The sequence below is a fragment of the Furipterus horrens genome, unplaced genomic scaffold, assembly GCF_987537825.1.
Source record: "Furipterus horrens unplaced genomic scaffold, mFurHor1.1.pri manual_scaffold_16, whole genome shotgun sequence".
NCBI lineage: Eukaryota > Metazoa > Chordata > Mammalia > Chiroptera > Furipteridae > Furipterus > Furipterus horrens.
In genome coordinates, this window is record NW_028327186.1 from 1,184,317 (window position 1) to 1,208,394 (window position 24,078).

Genomic DNA, 24,078 nt, shown 5'->3' on the forward strand with positions numbered 1-24,078 from the left:
TGGAAGCAGGTTCAAAACACACGCTTTTACACGGTGACCTTGTAAAGATGCTAATGATTAGCATTTGTTTGACAAGTTTATTCTGCAGATTGAGGTGAACGTTCCTATGAATTTTCTGATTGTGTGACTTTATACGCCCTCCCTTCATAAATGTGTTTAACCTGGGTTTCAATAGAAGAGGGCCTTTTTTTTTTTTTAAATCCTCAACCACAGATATGCTCATTGATTTTAGAGAGAGAGAGAAAGAGAAACATCAATAGGTTGCCTTCCAAACACACCCCGACCGAGAATCGAACCCACAACCTAAGTCTGTGTCCTGACCAGGAATCGAACCTGCAACCTTTTGGTGTACAGGACGATGCTTCAAACTACAGGGCCACTGGGGCAGGGCCAGAGACCCTTTTGAATGGTATTTCAAAGCTACTCTCTAGTCTTTAGGTTGAGAGCTTTCGTATTATTATTTAAGTGAAACCACTGTCCTGGGGAGAGGGATGCTGGAATTGAACACTGTGATGCTGACTGGTCCCCGAGAGGAGAGCAGTGGGCACAGCAAGGTGTGAGCTGAGGAACCCCAGTGGGGGGGGCACCTTCTGACACCCAGAGGTGGGCAGGGGACCACAGCTGGGGAATCACATTTGAGTAAACAGAGAGTTAGACACCCTGAGTCCTATGACGTTTCCCTACTTTGCCATCGTTTTCCTGAACAAACAACTTAGCCTTGGGCCTCAGTTTCCCCATCCGTAGAAAACAAAAAGGTTGCCAAGGTGATGCGTCAGGACACTGCCTACCTTGAAATGCTGCTAGATACGAGGGTTGAACGTTCCTGTCGGGTTCAAGGAAAAGCTGCGCCTTAAAGTTTTCTCCTTCAGCCTGTATCACATGTAAGACGTGAAGGTGGGGAGCCAGGGTTCATTTGGGCAGCTCATGGGGGGATTATTTCCCACCTGAGAGGCTGTTTTCCAAGACCCTAAGCGGCCCAGCAGGTTAACCAGCCAGAAGGAGTCCGTGTCCACGAAATCTTCCAGTCCTGTGTTCTCGTTCTGTTTCTCGAAAACAAGGAATCCGAAGGGCGACCCAGCGATTCCAACGAAGTGGCTCATTGATCTCCATTTTTGTTGGCTTAGAACTGAGCCCAGGTGTCCCAAGTTATTCTAATGAGCCACTTCCTGTTGAGGGTTTCTTTCTAGATGGAGCATCTGAGCAAAGGGAAATGAAATTAAATGAGGTAAGATGTGGAAGAGCCATTGCGGGGGGCCAGCATGTACAGGGACTCATTTAAAAAAGATGGCATTCCAGTCCTGGCCGGGTGGCTCCATTAGTTGGAGTGTCACCTCATAGACCAAAAGGTTGTGGGTTCAATTCCTGGTCAGGGCACATGCCCAGGTTGCAGGTTCAATACCCCACCAGGCTATGTACCAGAAGGCAACCAAGTGATTCGTTCTCTCTCTCTCTCTCTCTCTCCCTCTCTCTCTCTTTCTCTCTCTCTCCCTAGCTCTCTATTTCCCTGGCTCTCTCTCTCGTAACAGTGCAAAATTCCTCCAGTGAAGAATTTTTTAAAAAGATTGCATTCCAATTTGAAAAATGCAAAACCCTTTCCCTAGAATGGTGGAGGCGTTGGAGCCCCGGGCTTGGGTCAGATCACCTGAGACTGTCACAAGTGCTAATTGAACCACTGCCTGGGGCTCAGGTGTCCCTGCAGCATCCCTAGATCCCCCAACTCCTCCCAGAACACCTAGGGCTCAGGTGAAATCTACCAGAGGACGCAGGTGAAATCTACCAACTGGGCTGACTCAGGAGGAGCTCTGGGTAACCAGACTGATGACGTCCAGGCAGGGGGCCCCGTGGGCATTTGGGAGGTGAGCTCCGGCCCATTTTAAAAGGGCTGCTTCCCCGGCCCTACCTCCCGAACCCCAGCAGCATCCCAGGCATCGTTAGGAAGCCCACGTGTTGCCGGCTGGCCCCCGCATCTCTGGTGGGTACCCCGCGGTGGAAAGAAGGTGAGGGAGAGCCTTGCAGGAAAAAGTGTTGGCTCACATTTGAAATGTTGGTGTGCCTCCACCCCCGGGATCTGGTTTGCATTTCACATTTGAGTGCTTTATTTATTTTATTCTATTTTTTAATCCTCACCCAATGATATATTTATTGATTATAGGGAGGGGTGGAGGTAATGAGAAAGAGAGACAGAGACAGAGAGAAGAAACATCAATGTGAGAGAGAAATATCAATTGGTTCTAGGTCTGTGCCCTGACCGGGGATCGAACCCACAGCCTTCTTGGCGTACGGGACAAAGCTCCAACCAACTGAGCCGCTTGGCCAGGGCTGGGTGCTTTATTTGGCTCAATGATCAAATTGAAGTTCTTTGAATGCTTTCTGATGAAAAAAAAGCAAATGGAATCTTTGGCATATCAACACAACTAGATTCAGTGGCTGGATCCTTTCCTTTTGCAGTGTTTAGGCGTTATCTTATTCCCCAGCTTTTTCTCCAGCTTCTATTTCAATTTCCAGTTTGAGGACTCTTTCTTCCTTTTGAAATAACTGGAAAATGCTCCAGGACCGTGGGCTTAGCTCTCTGTCTGCGTCTACAAAAGGTTTCAAATGCAATGCTGTAAAAATTCATGAACCAGAATTCTCAGTATTACTAAGAAAAGATAGTTGTGGTTTAAGTAAAACCTGATACCTTTGGAGGGAAGAAGTGGGAAGAGACTGGACAGCTGCCTATTTTTAAAAAATCTTTCTGCCCTGGCTGGGTGGCCCAGTTTTTGGAGCACTGTCCTGTACACCAAAAGGTTGCAGGTTCGATCCCCGGTCGGGATGTGTATGGGAGGCAACCAATTGATCTCTCTCTCTCTCTCTCTCTCTCTCTCTCTCTCTCTCTCTCTCTCTCTCTCTCTTTCTAAGCAATAAATGTATCCGTGGGTGAGGATTTTTAAAAACTTTTTCTTTCTGGTTCCTCAGTACTCTGAAATGTGTGTCTGCCTGCCACAGCCTGGTCCCCCATCTCAGCACCCCCATATTCATTTCACACCACAAATTACACCCTGCACATCATCGAAGAATTGATCTGAGAGTCAGGACATGAGTCATGAGGGATGGCAGCTGCTGCTGATGACAAGATAGATTCTGATGATCAGTCAGGTTTGGGGATCGCCGGTTTGGGCTATGGCATCAGCTATTGGTTGGCCTTCTTTTCAACCTGGTTCCTAGTCTTTCCGACCGTCCTCATTCTCTTTTCTTTTTTTGGTTGAGAGAGATATATTTTTTTTCTTTTTTAATGTATTTTATTGATTATATTGTTACAATAGTTCCAATTTTCTCCCCCTTACTCCCCCCCCACCCAGCATCTCCCTCCCCTAGCAATCCCCCCCCCCCAAGTCCATACCCATGGTTCGTAAGAAATAACTATCCCTCGCTCTCAGATATTAAGACCCTTTGTAATCTTGTAAAGGACAATGGGCGAAGGTCTCGTGCTCCTCTAGCTGCTTCAAGCTGGACATGGTCGTCGTCCTACCTACCCTTGGGTCCAGAAAACCCTAATAATAGTGGGGGTGTGGAGGGGAGGGTGGCCTTCCCACATGGGGAAGGACCGTGCAGACTCCAGGTCAGCTGGCTGTCTCCGGCCAACGGTGTGCTCAGTTTAACAGACTGGCATCCTTGTTGTGTTCTGGTGTCCTCATTCTCTTGAACTGGTTTGTTAAGTTGACAGATAGAGACTAGCTGGGTCCAGACTGATACCCTGACATATTTGGTGACAGAAACGTGGTCAGGATGGCGCAATAAGACGCAGAGTGGGAATCCTGTTAGTTCTTGAGGCAGTTTAACACCGTGTTCGAATGAGAGTCGATATTCGTTATCAGATGTTGTCAGTCATTGAAGGCGGAATATTTTCAACTTTGCTCTTACACAACCGATGTAGCCAAACGGAGCATAGTAATGTCTGGCTAACATTTGAACATTAACGCGTTAATAATAATCACGATCGCTTGAATCAGCACACCGTGGATTTTCACAGGACACTCTTCTCTCTGAGTAGAAGTGTGACATTGAACGCATGCACACGCGGTTCATGGGGGGTATCGCCGTGAGTTCCCAGAAGAGTCAAGATGTTTCGTGTGGCTGTGGCATTCCAGAACAGTCCACAGGGATCAGAGTCTCCCCTTCGCTCATATGTAGGTCCTTCATCTGTGCCACAAATGTCCCCCGGGGCCTGGCCCGTGCCCAGCTCTGCACTGCGTGTCACGCACGCATGATGGGGGTGAGAGAACTCTTGTGCAGGGAACAAGAGTGACCACAATCTGTCCTCGCATGTGTGCTGCCCAGAACCAGCGAGGTGCCTGTGGGAGCCACACCTGAGGGGGGGGTACCCAGAGGAGATGGAAGGAGGTCCCTGGAGGCACGAACCCAACTCCGATCGTCAGCTTCTTACCTGCTTAGCTTGGTGCGTTTCCATGAGATCCCGCGGTGTCCACCCCCACCCCTGCATCACCCTCTCACATGCCACCCTCGGGGAAGAGGATCAGCCTGGGACACCCGCTGTTGGAAGTTATCCTGCAGTTTGTACCCTCTGGCCCTTGGCAGAAACATCAGTCACAGTCTTACACTTCAAAGGTGAGACTTGGCCATTTCCCACGATGGCAGTCAGCCTGTGCGCAGCCTCAGTTGGGTGGGCTCCCTTTAGGAAGTTGGGGGGAGTTCCTCCCCGATTCCGTTTTCTGTGCTTTTAACCGTGACTTGTTCTCCGTGCATTTTGCTTTTTGCGTCTGGAAGAAGGGGAAGCCAGTCTGGACCTCATAGAGAAATCTCTAGAACGCCAAGGTCACATTCTGTGCATGATAAGTGATTTGCAATAAAGCAGGCCTGTAGGCCAGGCCGCGACATTTCTAACAGTTTTCTGATAAAGGGACCCCTTTTGCTCACAAGGCCGTGAAGATACGAGAGGAATGTACTCACCGCAGGTGTATTACACGTTATCACGGGACTGAATCCCAGCCCTGTGCACATGAACGGTTTCTAGCCCTTTCCTGTATTTTTATTTCAGAAACATAGTCTCTGTGTTCTGGGTGGATAAGAGAAATTAGTTTATAAGTAGTTATTATTTCACAATTTATTCAGCATAATTACCGGTGCTAAGGTATGGCCTCCTAGCTTCTGACTTGGCACGGAAGGGCTTATTGTCATAATGTGGCAGCTTCGTGGGACTCTTATTACACCGAGTGGCGTTCCTTGCCTCCGTCTCCTGGGATGGAGCACGTCCCACACACAGCCGCAGGGGAAATTCTGTCACCCTCTGATCTGCTGCCCTGTTCCCGGCTTGGTTTCTGAGGACCTGCCACCCTCGAAGTTGGCTTTGCAGGCAGCAGTGACTGGTGGCTCTACAGAATGTTTTCCTGCTCTTCCCCTGGACTTGCGGGTGCCCCATCTCCTTATTAACCAGCCCGCATCTCCCGCCTGGCACTTGGCATCCACCCATGAGAGCTGGCTGGTCCTGCAGACGGAAGCTCTCTGGCTCTCCCATCTGCACAGCCTCGGCTACTCTACATTTAACCAGCAATCTGTGTTTCATACCTGACTGCTAGGTGGCTTTGTAAATTTTCACAGGTTGCTTTTTTTGGGGGGAGGGGGGGTGCATGTTTTACCGTCCCCCAGCTGCAGGCGACCGTTGCCTTTGTCTGTCCTTAGTTGTCCTCAAAAAAGTCACGTTCTACACGGGTTCAGGTTCAGATTCGTATTCGGCCACGGTGTATCGAACTTGTTTTGTGAACTAGGGACAGTTCCGGCTGACTCATAACAAACATGTCACCATTACTAACAACAGGGATAGTAACGGTGAGAGTGGGCAGCTGTGCTTCTTAGTCTGTGTGGGTCATGTCACCTAAGCGTCGTGACGAGAGGCGTGAGGAGCACAGACAGGGACCGAGGCTCGGAGAGGTGATGTTTGTTGTCCAAGGTCATGCATCTGAGCACTCTGCCCATCTCTCTTGTCCGAGTTCTGTGCATTTGAATGCAGTGACAGGACATTCTCGCTGTCGCCTTTCGCCTTGCTGGCATGTGTTAAGGTGTCCTTCTGGGTCAGGGGTCGCTGTCAGCATATTCGCGTCAGCAACCCACCCACTCCCCGACCCCCTGCAGCAAGCCGGCCTCAGAACGGCGCTCTGGACCTTGTCATCGTGTGGACACTGGGACCTGGGTGCAATGCTTCTGTCCCTTTAGCCTCCTCATTGAGGTTATTTGTTTATTTATTTTTTGAGGTGTTGCCTACCTGCGGTCAGGAGGATGACATGGACCCATCAACTATGTGGGTTTGCTCTCTGTCTCTGCGTCATCATTTCTAAAGGAGCCAAACGGGATGGGGCACACTTCTTGGGGGTGGCCGCCATGTTGAACAATCCCTTCTCCTCTTTGTTCAGATTAAAATTCTAGATGAATATGACCGTCTCAAGGGCACTAGTACCGAAAGGATTTTCTGGAATGTTCCAATCTGGTCATGCATTGTCTCAGTTCCCAGGGTCACTCCGTCTCTCTTCCTCTGTGGTTCCCCCATCAGCAACTCCAGCCCCTCGCGATGCTGAAACCCTTCATATTCCAGTTACAGAAGATCATCTACTTGCCCGACCTTTTCCTGATAAAACTGCCTGAAGTCACCAAACCTGAGGGACAGTCTTCACACTGCATCAGACTGGACCCTGTGTAGCATCTGACCCCTCAGTCTGTAGCCATGGACTCTGATAATGGACATCTGCTGTGGAGAAATGTGTCTTGGTCCCTGAGTCTGTCTGAAACATTCAAACCCACCATTTCCAATGAGGAGCTGCAACCCCTGAAATGAGCGGAATGAGGAATGGAACCACATCACGTGCCTACCTTTCCCATCACCTACGTCAAGGCCATGTTCCTCCTCCACTTTTGTGTTCCCTGTCAGCCTGTACCTATAATTGAGTACCCGAGACAGTACCCTAGGACTCAGTACCCTAGACATTTTTTAAAATATTTTATTTATTTATTTTTAGAGAGAGGGGAAGGGAGGGAGAGAAACATCACTGTGTGGTTGCCTCTCACACGCCCCCAACTGGGGACCTGGCCCACAACCCAGGCATGTGCCCTGACTGGGAATCGAACCGGTGATGCATTGAGTGCAGTGGAGCATTTCTGTTTTGTTTGGTTTAACATCCTTTTTATGGTGTGGAAACGGAGTTTTTGGGTTTTTTTTTTTCTCTCTTTGTGTGTGTGTGTGTATTCTTTTTCTTTTGTATTGAATTTATCGGGGAGACGCTGGTGAACAAAATTATTCAGGTTTCGGGTGCACAGATCCACAGCACATCATCTGTGCGCTGTACTGTGTGTTCCCCACTCCAAGTCAGGCCTCCCCATCACCATTTACCCCCCTTTGCCTCTCCCCACCCTCCCCCCAACCCTTCCCCCTGCAGTCAACACACTGTTTCCCTTGTCCATGAGTATTTTCTCGTAAACTGCACGTATTTTAATGACATCCCATGATAAGTTCTGATTTGTATGCTCTTATTCCACCATCACCGCCACCAAGGAAGTGAACGGGTCCATCACTCCGAAATGTTTCCTCGGTTGCCTTGGTAACCCCTTCCTCCCACGCCCCCACCCCCATGCTCTGTCTGCACGGAGCAAGCTTTCTAGAATGTGGATGCAGAAATTAACTTTGCGTGTGCTCTGGCTTGTCTGGGTTTTATCACTCAGCATAGTGTTTGAGATTTCTCCTTGTTCGAGTGGGTAGCGAAGTTCCTTCCGTTTTACTGGTGAGTTGTGTTCCATTGCGTGGATATGCCAAGGCTGTTTGTCCATTTACCTATTGGTGGCCATTTGGGGCTCTTCTCAGGCATGGCTATTAAATAAGAAAGGCTCTGGTGAACTTCCGTACACAAGTTTTTGCATGGATATATGCTTACGTTTCTCCTGGGTAAACATCTAGGAGTGGGTTGGCTAGAATCTATGGTAGTTGTACATTTAACTTCTGAAATAACCAAAAGTGTTTTCTCCTGTGGTAGTACCATTTTATATTCCCATCGGCGGTGTGTTTGAGTTCTTCCATATCCCTGGCAATATTTGATGGAGTCAGTCATTTTAAATATTTTATTTATTTATTTTTAGAGAGAGGAAGGGAAGGAGAAAGAGAAGGAGAGAAGCATCACTGTGTGGTTGCCTCTTGCACACCCCCAACCAGGGGCCTGGCCCACAACCCGGGCCTGTGCCCTGACTGGGAATTGAACCGGCGACCCTTTGGTTCATAGGCCGGTGCTCAGTCCACTGAGCCACACCAGCCAGGGCTGGGTCTGTTTCTTAAGACTCTTCTATTTCACTGCTTTGTTTATATCTTTATTTTCATGTCACACTAACACAATTACTGTAGCTTTATCATACTTCTTGAAAGAAAATAGCGTTAGTCCTATGGCTTTGTCCTTTCAGGAAAGTTTTGACTATGCTAGGTCTTTTGCATTTCTGTGTGAATGTGAAGATATGTTTGTAAATTTCTACAAAAATGCTGAGATTTTGATTGAATTACTTTGACTATACAGATCACTTTGGGGAGAATTGACATATTATCAATATTGAGTTTTCTAACCCATGATTTTGATCTATCTATCAATCGACCATCTAGTTTGTTCTTTTACAATCTTTCTGCAAGGTTTGGTAAGTTTCCACTGCTTTCTATATCTTTGGTCATATTCATATGTTTCTTACTTTTGGATGCTATTATTAATGGAGATTTTTTTAAACTGCCATTTCCAATTGATTGTTGCTAGAATATAGAAATAAAAGTGGTTTTGTGTATTGTTCTTGTATTTCTTCAGTCTTGTTAAACTCACTTATTAGTTCTAATAGCTTTTTCATAGATCCTATTGGATCTTCTGCCTAGATGATCATGTCATCTGAAATAAAAACAGTGTTAGCTTGTCTTGCGTATCTGGATACTTTTTATTTCTGGGGTGTGTGTGTGTGTGTGTGTGTCTTATTACAGTGTCTATAATCTCTCCTTCAGTGTTGAGTAGAAGTGGTAAGAATACTATCCCTGCCTTGTTCCCAATTTTAGAAGAAAAACAGTCTTTTTACCATTAATTATTATACTTGTAGAAGGTGTTCGTAGATACTCTTTAGCCAATTGGAGAAACTCTCTTCTGTTCCTAGTTTGTGGAAATTTATCGATGATGAATGAAATCTGAATTTTGTCAAAGATGTTTCCCCTTATCTATTCAGTTGATAATATGGTTTTCTTTCATTAATGTGTTAAATTACATTGATTAATTTTTTAAATAGAAAACAAACTTATCTTGGATTAGTAGGATAACCCAGCTTGGTCAAGATGTATTAAACCTTTCCATATGTAGTTGGAATTGAAACAATGTGTTAAAACATGTTTTAAAATTTTTGCATGAGGGTTCCACATGGATATTGATCTGTAGTTTTCTTTTCTCATGATTCCTCAGTCAGATTTGGGTACCAGAGTAATTTTTCCCTCATAGAATAAGCAGGGGCATGTTCTCTACTTGTTAGTTTTTTTAATTGTTTGTATAGAATTGATGTTAATCCTTCCTTGTATGTTTGGTAGAATGCAACATTGAAGCCATCTTTGTGGGAAGGTTTTTAACTAAAAATTTAATTTTCTTAATAGGTAGAGTGTTATTCATGTTATTTATTGTTTCTTCAGTGAACAGTGGTAGTCTGTGTTTTTGAAGAATTTGATCATTTCATCCGAGTTGTAGAATGTATCAGCATAAAATTATTTACATACTCCTTTTAACATGTGTAGACTCTGAATGATGTCACCTTTCTTGTTCCTGACATTTATAATCTTTTTTTTTTTTTTTCCAGTAATGGCTTGTCACTCTTAAAGAACCAGCTTTTGATTCCATTGATTTTTCTATAGTATTTTTGTTTACTATTTCACTGGTTTCTAGTCTGATTTTTATTATTTTCTGTCTTCCACTTACTTGGGATTTCATTTGATCCCCCGACCTAGTTTTATAAGGTGGAAGCTAAGGCCATTGATTTGAAAACTTCTTTTCTAAAGGAAATGGTTAGTTTTCTACATTATTTTCCTTTTCTTTCTATATTTTATTTTGGGTAGTTTCTGTTGCCACATCCCCAGATTCTCTAATGTTTTCTTCTGCGTTGCCTAGTCTGCACTGATTCCCAGTCACATTTTTTTATCTCAGTTATTTTGGTTTTCATTTCTACAAGTTCAGTCTCTTTTAGAACCTTTATGTCTCTAGTTAACTGTCGATTATATACAATAGAGTTGCAATAACCTGTATGTCCTTTCTGCTAATCCTAACACTTCTGTAAGTTCTAAGTCTGTCCCATTTTGACTCAGTGACGTATTTCCTTATTACGTTGTATTGCTTCTTCACGTGTCTGGTGATTACTGTTTAAATGCCAGACATTGTGAGTTTTAGTTTGCAGAGCACTGGATATTTTGTCTTTTTAGAAATAATCTTGTGCTTCATTCTGAGACCCAGTTAAGCTCCTTGGAAACAATTTTATCGTTTTGACTCATGCTTTTAATATTGATTAAGTAGGACTGGAGCATTGCTCAGTCTATGTTTAATTATCTCCATTTATTTTATTTTATTTTTTAATGTATTGATTTGAGAGAGAGAGAGACCACTTATTGATGCACTCATTGGTTGCCTTTTGTTTGTGCCCTGACTGGGGATCGAACCCGTAACCTTGGCATATCAGGACAACACTCTAATCAACTGAGCTACAGGGTCAAGGCGGAGTTATCTTCATTTTTGAGACAAGACCTTACAAGTACTCTACCTCATGCCCAATAAATCTTGTTCTGGTGGGAATAGGTCTGGAAGTTTCTTTTCCAATCCCGACAGAGAGTCCTTGGAATATTTTGTATTTCTGATTCTCAGCTGGCTTTTGAACGTTTTTCCTTTTTCTACTGTTTTGCTACATTACCTTAATGTAAACTCAAAAACTCATCACACTGTATGAAGAATGAAATTCTTTCTCAGCTTTATTAAAACTTTGGTTATTTAACCTAAATTTAACAATCATATTACTGCCATAGAGATTCACTCAAAAATAAATGTTGTGACTTTGCTGTGGTGGCTGTTGAGTCAAATTGACTGTATCAGCTTTCGTTTCCACGGTCCTCAAAACTAACATTTTAACAGATGACGTTCCTGACAACCGAGTGTCGGAAGAATAAATATGCATCTGCCGAACACAGGCTACGTGGCAGTCTGTGGGGCGATGTAGCGGAAAGGCAGCCATGAACTTGGAAAAGGGAAGAGGAGCCTCATTCCCACGCTGTATCTCCATAGCCCCGCCGCTCACCTTTCTCTATCCTTCACCCTGCACGTCACCCCGTGTTCTATGCTGTTTCACCTCTTCGCTCTTGAATATGTAGTTGTTCATTTTTCTCCATTCTGGTTTTATCCTTTCTAGACCAGACTCTCTTATCCTTTTCCTTTTTATGGGTTCCTTGTCACTGTGCTTCTATATTCAGAGAATAGTCCCCTATAAATGTGTTATAATTGATGCCCTGAATGTGACCACACAGCGATTCATTGAATTCTCAGAGATTTCACTCTGGCTTGCAAGACAAATGGAAGGCTCCAAACCAGAATAAATACTTCTTTCTATAAGAAACAAGCCAGAATATTTCCGACGCTTACCCTCGTAAAGCTCATGGGTAAAGACTCTCGTGTTTTCTCTGGGTTTCTGACTCCCGGAGGCAAAGAAGCTAATGATATTATTCACACCAATCCGTCTGCCACCTTTGCCTTGGGCGGTGCCATCCGCTGGCATTTCTTTGGCAGCCTGCTTTGCTGCTGGCTTTTCTGCAGATTGTAGGGCGGCGGCTTCATCCTCTTGGCTCAGCTGATGAGCGGAGACCCTTGCCCAGTGAGTGCTCAGGTGAGGAGGGAGCTGGGATGCGTGAAAATGCCACATCCCTTCCAAGTCTTTTCTTAGATCTGTAATTCAATGGGAACATGAAAGCATTTGATGGCCCCTCCCTTGATCAAGACTCCAGTGAGTAGAAAAATCCCAATGGGAGCAGATATATATTTTTAAATATTTTATTTATTTTTAGAGAGAGGGGGAGGGAGTGAGAAAGAGAGGGAGAGAAACATCAATGTGTGAGAGATAAATCTATTGGCTGCCTCTCGCACGCCCCCAACTGGGGACCTGGCCCACAACCCAGGCATGTGGCCTGACTGGGAATTGAACCAGTGACCCTTTGGTTTGAAGGCCGGCACTCAATCCACTGAGCCGCACCAGCCAGGGCTCAAGAACTTATATTTAGGACCCATTTCCTTTAACCAGGGTTTGCATGATTTATCAAGTCAGTGACTTGAAAGTGTTTGCACTGGGGGAGCGAGACCAGTTTCTTTGACACCCAAGGCAACAGCCTTGACTTTCTGGGTACCCTCTTTGGAACTCTGGGGGCGGGGCAAGGGGAAGTGGAGGGCCCCAGGGTGACAGTGGGTACAGGCTGACATGTATGCTCTCTGTTTTCTGTCTGAGGTCCCACTTCCTGGCAGGATTGGAGAAATGTGTGGAGAGCATGCTAGAACAGCGAGGTTCAAGGGCAGATGCAGAGGGAGATGCAGTCTGCGGGGAAGGGGGACTTACCTGGTACTTACATAGAGCACATCTTGCTCTATGGAGTCCCCCCAACATTTACATTCTCAGGCAGAAGTTCAATGGTGGGTTGTTTTTTTAAAGCATATGTAAGGAATGTTTCTTTTTAAGAACTTCAAAGAAAACGTACATTATCTGAATCAGAGTAAATGCTTACACTTGTAGATTAGACCATTATTTTTCCTGTTTAAGGAGGATAATGTATTTTTGCCGAAGCACTTTCTCCAAATTATGGTTAAAAAGTAATTGCCATTTCAGAATGATACTTCCCATGCAGAGCCTTGTATGTTATGAGGATTCCTAAAGATGTGTGTGGGTTTGGATATAAATGTGTTTTGTTTGTTTGTTTGTTTGTTTTACTGTGTTGTTGCCTCTCATTTGCATCCCCAACTGGGGACCTGACGTGCAACCCAGGCATGTGCCCTGACTGGGAATCGAACCAGCGACACTTGGCTCGCAGGCCAACGCTCAGTCCACTGACCCACAGCAGCCAGGGCTCATAAATGTGTTTTAAGCACGTATATTTTTATGTTACTTCTTTAATCTCCCACATTTGAGTTTATCGCTTATGTCAATTTTCCTTCACATGCATTGCATGTTGGCCGGTTTCTGGGGTGCGGTGTTGCATCCCCCGATTCAGGCCAATTGAACTTGAGCAAAGACCTGCATGATCGATGGTCCATGGGCCTGCTTTCCTCAGCCTTCTGCAAGGCTCGCAGTGTGAGGAAGCCCGTGTGGCCCAAAAGCCGTGTGGGTCTGTGGGTGGCTGGAGAGTTTACAGAGTCAGACTGCCTGGCGCCTTGCAAAGAAACGTCCTTGTGTGGCCCTGGCCAGGTGGCTCAGTTGGTTGGAGCATTGTGCCATACACCAAAAGGTTGCGGGTTCGATCCCCAGTCAGGGCACTTCCTTAAGTTGTGGGTTTGATCCCTGGTCGAGGTGCATACAGGCGGCAACTGATCTCTTTTTCTCTCTCTCTCTCTCTCTCTCCCTCCTTCCCTTCCTCTAGCTCTAAAATCAGTAATAAAAAATTTTAAAAACATATTCCCAGGTGAGGATTAAAAATATAAAGAATGCCTAGTCCTTGCGTGGATTCAGGTCATTGCTGACCCAGGGCCATGGTGAGACTATGCACACGTGTTCCTTTTCAAGTTCATTGTGCTCAGTCAACGGGGTGATACCAGGCATGATAGACATGGCAGAGTGCCAATGAATACATCATTTACTTTATCAACATGTATGTGCCTGTGGAAAGGAGTTTGGGGAACAGGGGAAAGAGGGATGTCCCTAACTCAGACTCCTAAAAGTTTTGTGTGGGAAGAGACCTCCAATGCTATAAAATTTCCACATCAGGGAGGACTAATATTAGCTTCAATACCATTGCATTTTGTTTTGGTGCTTTATTTTGTGGTTCCTCGTGTAGGATTGACTTCTTATGTTCTTATGTAAGCCTACCATGAAAGCAAAGACAACTGAGCCCTGGCTGGTGTGGCTCAGTGGATTGACCACCAGCCTGTGAACCAAAGGGTCGCCAGTTCGATTCCCAGTCAGGGCACAGGCCTGGGTTGCAGGCCAGGTTCCCGGTTGGGGGCGTGTGAGAGGCAACCACACAGTGATGTTTCTCTCCTTCTCTTTCTCCCTCCCCTCCCCTCTCTCTAAAAATAAATAAAATCTTTTTAAAATAAGAAAGCAAAGACAACTGAGGGTTGTTTTTTAAATCCTTACCTGAGGATATATATGTATTAATTTGAGATATATGTTGATTAATTTCAGAGGGAAAGAGAGAGAGAAACATTGATTGGTTGCCTCTCATACACACCCAACCAGGGATCGAACCCACAACCCTTTGGTGCATGAGACGACACTCCAACCAGCAGAGCCACCCGGCCAGAGCAACTACGGAGTGTTTTTATCAGGCCCATAAACAGACAAATTGCCTGAAGATAGGTCCCTTGGGTTTGCTCCCTCTCTCTGGCAAACTTGGCTCCTGTTAGGTTTCAGGAAGAATGTTCGGGTTTGACTGCTATATGCTAAGCTGTAACCCCCAATTCTACTCATGCCATTATTATTTTGAATAGCAAGTTACCTGTTAGAAAAATGAAAAAGATTTTATTGTACCCCCACTTAGTCTTTTTCTAATTCTTTCTTCCATTCTTTATGTAGACCCGAGTTTCTGACTTATATCAACTTTCTCCTCTCACTTTCAAAGAATAATTTCACTGGATTGAGAATTATAGGTTTAGTGGTTTTCTTCCTCTTAGAATTTAAATATTTCACTCTAGTCTTATTTTCATGGTATCTGAAGAGAAGTCTGATATAATTCTTATCCGTATTTGTTTATAGCTAAGGTGTTTTTTTTTTTGTTTTTTTTTTTTTCTGGCTTTAAAAATATCTTGTCTTTGGCTTTCTGAAATTGCAATATGATGTGTCTAAGTGAACTTTTATTTTTATGGTTTTGCTATTTATTCTCCTTGGTATTCTCTGAGCTTCTTGTATCTGTGGTTTTGGTGTCTGTCATAAATTTTGGAAAATTCTCAACCATTGTGACTCTAAATATTTCTTATATTTTTTCTTTCTTTTGGTATTCCCACAATGTGTGTGCTGGACCTTTATAATTATCTCACGGTCCTTGGATATTCTGGTGTTCTTGTTGTTTTAATTCTTTTTTCTCTTGGCCTTTTTTGGGGGGTGTTTCTATTAACATTTCTGTCAGCACAGGGTTTTCTGAGCTTTGTCCAGTCTTCTGATGAGCCAGCCCATCAAAGGTATTCTTCCTCTCTGTTACTGGGTGTTCAGTTTCTAGAATTTTCTTTTTGTTCTTAGGGTTTCCATCTTTCTGCCTATGTTAATCATCTGTTCTTTCATATTGTCCACTTTTCCCATCAGAGCCCTTCACATATTAATCATAGTTATTTCAATTTTCTGTTTAATAACTCCAGAATCTCTGCTATAGCTGAGGCTAGTTCTGATGCTTGCTCTGTCTCTTCACACGGTCCCTGCCTTTAGCCTATCCCATCGCTTTTTCTTGATAGCGAGGCATGATGTATTGGGTGAAGAAACCAAGGTAAATTGTCCTGTGGTGCAAGGTTTTATTTGTATCTGGTTAAGAATGAAGCTCTCTGTACTCTTTGATGTAGCTGTAGCTTTCTAAGGCTAAAGTTTTATCTAATGGCCTTATTTGGGCTCTCTGTTGCCTTTGGGCTTCCCTAGAGACTCCTCCTTAAATAGAGTCTGAGCCATTCCATTTGTTTAGCTGTGAGCTCTTGTCATTACACAAGAGTCCTGTGGTGTGGTGAGAGAGGAAGCATTCCAGAGTCCCACATTTAAGTGTCAGTCTTGGGGTGAGCCTCAGCCCCTGGGTGCGACCCTCACAAGTGCTGCTCGGCTGTTTTGTCCCCCTTAAATGAGACGGGAAAGTTAGAGGGGGCCAGAGTAGGGTATTCCCCTTCCCTTGCACTGTTGAGATGCTGGTAAAATCATTTTTCTTGAGGACAAGACTTTGTGAAGGGGAAGAGGGCCCTCTGGGCATAGTTGAAAATGGTTCCTTTTCCTCTCCTCCTGCAGGAAGCACATGGGGATTTTTCCACAATTTTCACCCTAAGAATCGAATGGAGTAAAAGCTTACCACAACGTGGGGGCATTCCTGCAAGTGAGCCCCCAGGACGTTTTAATTCTCAGGGTAGCCCATGCCTAGTCTCCAGCGATGAGTTCATTACCCAGCTTCTGGCTACAGGGCACTTTCTACTCCCAGAGAGCTGTGATAGTCTGTCTCTCTGTCTGTCTGTCTGTCTGTCTCTCCAGCTGTCAAGGCAGCAGCTTGCCCCATGACCTCAATGCTCAGATGGATATAAGAACAGTGGAATTTCAATGTGATCAGCTTTTCTTTTGCTGTGAGAACGGGAGTAATGACTTTCAAGCTCTGGAATTCCAGAGTGGAAACCAGAAGATCCCTGAAGGGTTTAGGGTCTCCTCCTTCTGGGGTGCAAAGCATAGACCCTAGGACCGTGGCTCCCGTGGACCTCCCCTTCCCAAGCCCACAAGGGCCTCAGCATTGCCTGTGCACTTGGCGTGACCCAAATAGGGTGAAGGTGCTTCCAATTCCTATTCCTATTTCAATTTCTGGAGACCATGTGGGTTCTAGGCCTGGCTCTACTGTCCTCAGCTGAGGGAATTGAGTCCACTTAGTAATCAAGCTGAGCCTTGGGTTTCTTCCCCTCGGAAAACAGTTACTGAGACTTTGGTTCTTCTGATTTTTGTGAGGATCAAATAAAACATTGTACTGATGCTCTGGGAAATGAGACTTGGGGGCCACGGGTTTCTACGTCTGATTTATCGGGGGCACGTGGCTGCAACGCCTCGGCATTTGAAGCACACATGAGTGTGGGCACAAGCGAGGCCTTCGTGTGTGGGTCTAGTCGTCTTGGGCTCCCATTGGAGTAGTACGTTCTCCCTCAATTTCTCATGGGCCCTAACCATTCTTATAAAATTTAGGACCTAAAATCCTCTGCTCCATAGGGAAAATTTTAACCAATAGAAAGAAGTGAACTTTACTCAAAACTGGAAACATTAGAAATGATTTTTCACTGAATTTATTTGTTGGAGTGACATCAGTTCATAAGATCATATAGGTTTCTGGGGTACAGGTCTGTCACACATCATCTGTACATTGTATTGTGTGTTCACCTCCCGAAGACCAGTCTCCTTCCCTCACCATTTACCCCCGCCCCTGTACCCGCTTTTACCTGCCCCCCACACCCTTCCCTTCTGGTCATCACCATGCTATTGTCTGTGGCTGTGAGGACCTTTATATCTCATTAGAAAAGTGAAGGAAAATGAGATTCCTTTCTTTGGTCATGCGTCGCTGTGGGTCACAAAGCACCCGAGTGTACTTGCAGGCACGTGCCAACATTATCAAAGCCGTGCAGACAGCGTGAGAAAAGATCTTCAAGTTTCTTTGTCTGCCCGCATCGAAAAAACTCTTGTCGTTATTACCTGGAAACCTGGGGATGAGAGTAAATGTGTGTGCATCCTTCCCAGCTGCCCCCGATCACCGTCAGCCACGTACAACACAGAACCTGAGCCCAAAACCGCATCACGTTCAAAGGCAGGGAATTAACAAGCATGACCTCACGCTGCCTTACTCCAAGCCAGAGCCAAACTCTTTGCTTCTCAGAGTTGAGTGCCGTCCTGGAAGGAAGGAAGACAATGTTTGGATTATGACGCATTGTTTCACCAAAAGCCTTTCGGTAAATATTTCACAGAAATATCATGGAGAGCGCTGTGATGTTCAAGCGTGGCAGTGTTATACCTGGAAGGATGGCTCATGTTCTCACTGTCCCATGACCCTTTGCTCCAGCCCCTTGCCCTGGAGAATAGACTGGGCTCCCTCCTGGGCTCCCTGGGTCGAGACAATGAACTTCTGTGATGCACAGCGTCCCAACCAAGGGTCCCTGTGAGCCATGAGGGACAGTCAGGGGCCCAGCACCCCATCCTCCCATCACACCCTTATTGGCCAAATGGCAATGTTTTCTCATACATTAGAAGTGGATTAAAAACATACTGAAGGTGTACATAATGAATGTGCTTTATTTTATGACATGTCTTTAAGTTTTCGTGAAAAAGCTTGCTCAGAAACTAATATGCTTACGTTTTATTTCCTTGTGGTGAACTTGTGATGGGAACTGAGAACGCTTCGAGCTTCATAGCCTCAGAGAATAGAAATCCCTGGTCACGCTAGTCAGCAAGAAAAGGTCTTTCATTACCTGTTACAGCCTTCCCCCCATCTCTCCCTCCACCCGCTCAGCCTCTTCTTTCTCTTTAATGTTGACATGCACGTCTTTGGATACTCTTTTACCTAGACTACAAGGAACTAGAAAGGGGATTGTCTCAGAGACGGTTACTCTCCTGCAGGAGATTAATTCATGTTTGGAAGGCAAAGGTGATACCTGGGATCTGAGGCCATCGATACGGAGTCAGCCCGAGAGGAAGGTATCTGAGCAGAGGTTGAAGGTTGGAGCAGAATGATCACTTGGGACATTTCCAACTTCCCTTTCTGACAATTATGTTCTCTTTAGCCGACTTTACCATGGACTGATCTGCTACGCGCTGCTAGGGAGAAGGAGCAAGTTCTGATTGCAGCCACTTGAACAGCACATGATCCTGGGCCGATAAGTAATATTATTCTTTGTCGTTTCTTTGTCCACCTGTGCTGAGATTCTTTCTTCCTCCCCTCCCTGAAGAACCAAGGGTCATTCACTTCCGATTGAGCCTCCTATTCTGTGAGGCTCCTGCTGGGCCAAGGGGTCACTTTGTGAGGATTCAGCTATCTGAATTCTAATCCCTCTCACTTCCTGTTTTTTTTAAAGATTTTCTTTATTTATTTTTAGAGAGAGTGGGAGGGAGGGAGAAAGAGAGAGAGAGAAACACTGATTGGTTGCCTCTCCTATGCCCCCAGCAGGGGACCTGGCCCGCAACCCAGGCAGGTGCCTTGACTGGGAATCGAACCAGTGACCTTTTGGTTTGCAAGCCGGTGCTCAATCCACTGAGTCACACTGGCCAGGACTGAGCCCTTTCACTTTGTATTGTCCTGGCTTCTCTCTTCCTTCTCCCCTGTCTGCCTTCTTCATGTGCCCTCTCTCCCTCTATTAGGAACATATATAACTAAATCATCCCTTGCCCTGTGTCCCCATAAAAACTCACATTTAAGACAAAGGAGAAAAGAGGGGGAAATGAATGAGTGAAAGAGGAACACAAAGGCCGAGTGAGAAAACAGAGAAGAAGACAAAGCGGAAGAGCAACGCGAGAGTCTTGGGGTCTCGCCATCCGCTGAGAAGGTGTTATCTAAGAAGTGCTAGAAGAAAATTCTAGAGAAAGAAGGACAGGAGGGACAGAGCGGCAAACAAAAGCAAAGATGCTTGAAGAGAAGGAAGGAGAGGCAGAGGAGGTGGCGGGTGAGCCCTGGAAGACCTTGGCGTTTGAGACAGCCTTTAAACCAATGCCATTGGCTGGAACCCTCGCGCTGTGACACGCATGGTGGTAAGAGTTATGTATAATCCCTCACAGCCAGGAACAAAGTGCTTATCCCTTCCTATGCCCTGGGCTTGTTCCACTGTGCAAGTTTGATACCTGGCTGACACTGTGTCCCCGTGTCTGTGCCAACCCAGCAAGCTAGTGCCAGACCAGAGGCTGATTTGTACTTGGCTCAAGACATAGCCTTGCTGTTCCTTAAGACACCATCCCTTTCTTATTTGCCTGGAATGAGAACAATTCATTTTACTTCCAATTGATCATCCTGAAGTCTTTGCAACTGCTTTTGTGCAAGAATTTCACTCGACTCTCTTATTGTCCACCGGAATGCTGTAAGAACAGATATGCGTGGAGGTGTCTGTACACTTTTTAAGAGAAAGAGGATGCCAGGAGTGTCATTCCTGCTTTAGAAGTTGCCTAAGAAAATGAGGCTTAAATAAACCCGAAATGAAAGCCAGCGCTCAAGGTTTGTGACACGGTTGTGCTTTGTAGTCTTATCAAGAGCTTAGTGGGATGCTAAGGTATGGGGACTTTGGTCACGATATCCAGACACTTTATCTGGCTATGCAAAGCTTTTTAGAATTCTCTGAGTGTTAAGATGTTCAGCATCCGTGGATCATTGTACCTCTCCTCACAATATCTCGGCTGCTTCAAAGTGACTGAATACATTCAGGGCACGTGGCTCACTGCAGATTTTAAAGATACGGCTAATAAGTCCTGGCTGCTGTGGCTCAGTGGATTGAGTGTCAGCCTGCGAGCCAAGTGTCGCTGGTTCGATTCCCAGTCAGGGCACATGACTAGGTTGCACGTCAGGTCCCCAGTTAGGGGCACGAGTGAGAGGCAACCACACAGTAAAAAAAAAGAAAATGAAGTCGGCAAAGGAAGAGAGCAGTTGAAGCAATTCTGCAAAGGAAATGCAGGATCCCAAAGACCTGTGCTTTTGTCTTCCCGCATTTGAGAAGTAATCTTTTTTTTTTTTTTTTTTTTTTTTTTTTGTTCTCCTCGCCTGCCATACCGCCTCCCGCAATGTTTTGTGGCCCCTGTCCCATGTCGGGGCTCCATGCGGTCTCTTAGGTGCCATTTTCCATCCTGGTAAATGGATGCAGTCTTGCTTATCTATTCCTGATGGCGGAAGACATGAGGGTCATCAAAAGGCACCCCAAGATTGCTTCCGGCTCCCTTTCCTGGGTTGTAAGATGAGAGTTCAGAGCTGTTCATTCAGTAGATAACCACATTAATTTAAATATGTGTAACCCGAAGTGTCGTCTCCTGCGCCATTGCCCCTACGTCTTGCTCTCAGAGTTCTGCTATGGCTGTTCCCACTAACTGGGCATTTTACCCCCTCCCCACCACCCACAATTACTCAGGAGCATCTGAAAATCTGGAGATGGGCTTGCGCTCTTCTTTTTCTAGGCCGGTTATGGAAGAAACTTCAACAACAGCCTCCATTCTCTCTAGAAAGCTCTCCCCGTGTGTGTCTCCATTCAGAGGCAGGCAGCATTATCTCGACCCTTCTTTTCTTTTCCGTCAGCCAGTTCACTACCCGTGAGTGCTTCCTTCTCTACAGCTTCCTAGTGGCTTCCATTTGCTTACTCGGGGGCATTCGGTGGAGACCGCTGGAAAGATCTGTGTCCAAGTCTGAGTATATAACATGGGCTGGAGTTCCCCCTTTGTTCAGACTCCAGGAGGCGGGGGCGGCACCACGTCTTCTCACGTTGATTGGTTGCCTCTGCTTTTCTCTCCTATGGCAATCACTTTCCTGTAGGACGGTCAGCAGAGAATCCTCTGTGTCTTTCATTTTTTCATTCTGCAAACACTGTGTTTACTGTATGTCAGGAATGGGGACAGGATCTGGCCCTAAGTGAGGAACAACTGGACAGGGCCACCTTCTGCCTGCCCCTCCCCGAGGGGGGAGGAGAGGGAGAAAGAAAGGAGAGAAACATCAGAGACCAAACTCACAACCCAGTCATGTGCCCTGACCGGGAATCAAACCCGCGACCTTTTGGTTTACCAAATGATGCCCAACCCACAGAGCCACCCCAGCCAAGGCTCAATCTTGAATTCAAATGGATGCTCAGCTATCTAGAGCAGGGATTTTCAGCCTTTTTCATCTCATGGCAAAAGTTCTACACCACATCAATCTGACCAAAAAAAAAAAAAAAAAAATATATATATATATATATATATATATACACACACACACACACACACACAACATATATATATATATATATATACACACACACACACTCACACAACATATATATATATGTACAATGTTGATTTCAGAGAAGGAAAACTCTGACTCCAAAAAACCTCTGCTGCCTTGCGGCATACCTCTTCAGGGGAAAGGCTAAGGGAGTAAACCCCGACAGAAAATCCGGAGCCGGAGTCCCTAAGGCGGTTTGACGTTGTAGTCAACACCGGCAACTCCTGCGGCGCACCTGAAGCCAAGCTGTATTGACTCCGTCTTTCCCTTGGACCCTTCAGCTGCGAAGAGAGGGGGGGGTCTGCTGCATGGGCAACAGCAGACCCTCCATATCACCCTGCCCAGGCTCTGTAGCTTCAGCTTCACTGGAGAGGACACTCCAACGTCATCGCAAGATGTCGATTCAACACGGGAGGAGACAGATACCGTGTCACTCCCGAGTCGGACTGCACAGCCATTCTCGGCGGTGCAGATAGACTCTTAAGAAGCTACACCATCGTCTCTCGAGACGGACGGCTGCCGACGACGATGACGACAATGTTGATTCATTCACGTGGGACAGCAAGGGTTGTGTGGGCTGTCATTTTTTTATTTGACAGTCTAAGGGGAAAGAGGTCAGTGGCCCTGACTGAGTAGTCAGGTATTGCATGTTTTAAAAATTGTTGTGGCACACTGGTTGGAAATCGCTGATCTAGAGGCAATTGTAGCTCACAGAGGCCATTTGTATTTCTTTTTCTGTTACAGTTGACACTCAGTATTATTTTGCATGAGTTTCAGGTGTGCAAAGCGTCGCGGCCAGACAGGCTTATATGTCAGAGGACATGACGTGAGCTGTTAGAAACCGGCTCATGCAGACGTGCAGCAGTGGTAGCAAGAGGTCCTGTTGGCGTGCCGGTGTTTCTTTAGGCAGGTCTGGGGGCTGACGCAGAAGTCTGCACCCCTGGCGCCTTTCCTGAATCTGTCCCTGGGGCCCAGGGAGGCTACAGGGAGTGTACTCCCAGGCTGACCACGCGGCTCGGGTCGCGGTGACCTGCTTGGTGCCGCTCACCTGGGCTGCAGGCTGGCCTGCCATGTCCCCGTGAGCAGGGGGGCCCTCAGGAGGCTACCAGGCATGTCCACAGGTTGGTGACGGGCTTCCCCCTTCCAGACAGATGTCCCAGTGCTTGCCTTCCCGCCTCTCGTCACAGCAGGCATCAGGGCTGTGCTCCCGGTTTGGTACACATCCATCATGATGTCACATACACTCAGGAACAGGGGTGTGAACTGCCCCAGGGTACCTGCTATTAGATGCAAACCTGGGCCCCAGAAATCTGGGCTCCTGGCCGCTTCAGGCTCCCAGGAAGGGGGAGCGAGTGTTCTGGAACCCGGGTCAGTGCCGTTTCATTTAGGGAGGTGTTGGGAGGCATCTGGGCAGAGGTGCTCGGCCCCAGGTCGCGTGCCAGGTTAGGTCAGTCCTGATTGTCTCACGGGCCTGGCCCATGTTTCATCAGGCTCCATCATAAGACTTGATCTGACCCTGGCTGTGTGGCTAAGTGGGTTGGAGCATCATCCTGTACACCCAGAGGTTGTGGGTTTGATTCCTGGTTAAGGCACGTACCTAGGTTGCGGGTTCAATCCCCGATCCACGCATGTATGAGAGGCAATTGATCAATGTGTCTCTCTCACACGGATGTTTCTCTTTCTCTCTCTCCCTTCCTGTCTCTCTAAAAATCAATAAACATATCCTCAGGAAAATAGTTAAAAAAGGAAAAAGACTCAATCTGTTTTCTGCCAGCAAATAACAAGGAAATATGGAAACCCACCTGGGCATCTTTCTCCCAAATAACAGGGGAAAAGTCAGTTTTTCTGCCAGTGGGAAGGCAGAGGGAGGTTGGGAACGTTCACCCCAGAACTCACACAGATCTTTTTGAGAACATCGTGGATATAAAGTGAATGCAGGCTTTTCTTTGCTGCAGAGAGGATTATTGCCCCAGCAAACAGGAGACGCAGAAGCCAGAGATGAGATATTAGCACCATACATTATCCAGAGAAACCTGAGGGCGAAATTCTGAGCCCACGAATTACTAAGTCTCCTCAAGACAAGCACAGGATGCAACATATTCAGGGAAAACCAGAGCTGGGAAGAAAGAGACATGGATGTTATTTCTGCAAAGGATGCGATGATTTTATACAGAAAAAAAACAACAACCTTCTTCTCTTCGCTAGAAATATGTTTCCCAACG

General features: G+C 46.0%; 1 protein-coding gene across 2 annotated transcripts in view; it reads left to right on the forward strand.

Moving 5' to 3' along the window:
• GABRB3 (gamma-aminobutyric acid type A receptor subunit beta3) overlaps positions 1-24,078 on the forward strand; it is a 142,302-nt gene that overhangs the window by 31,211 nt on the left and 87,013 nt on the right. The gene's annotated exons all lie outside the window — the stretch shown is intronic.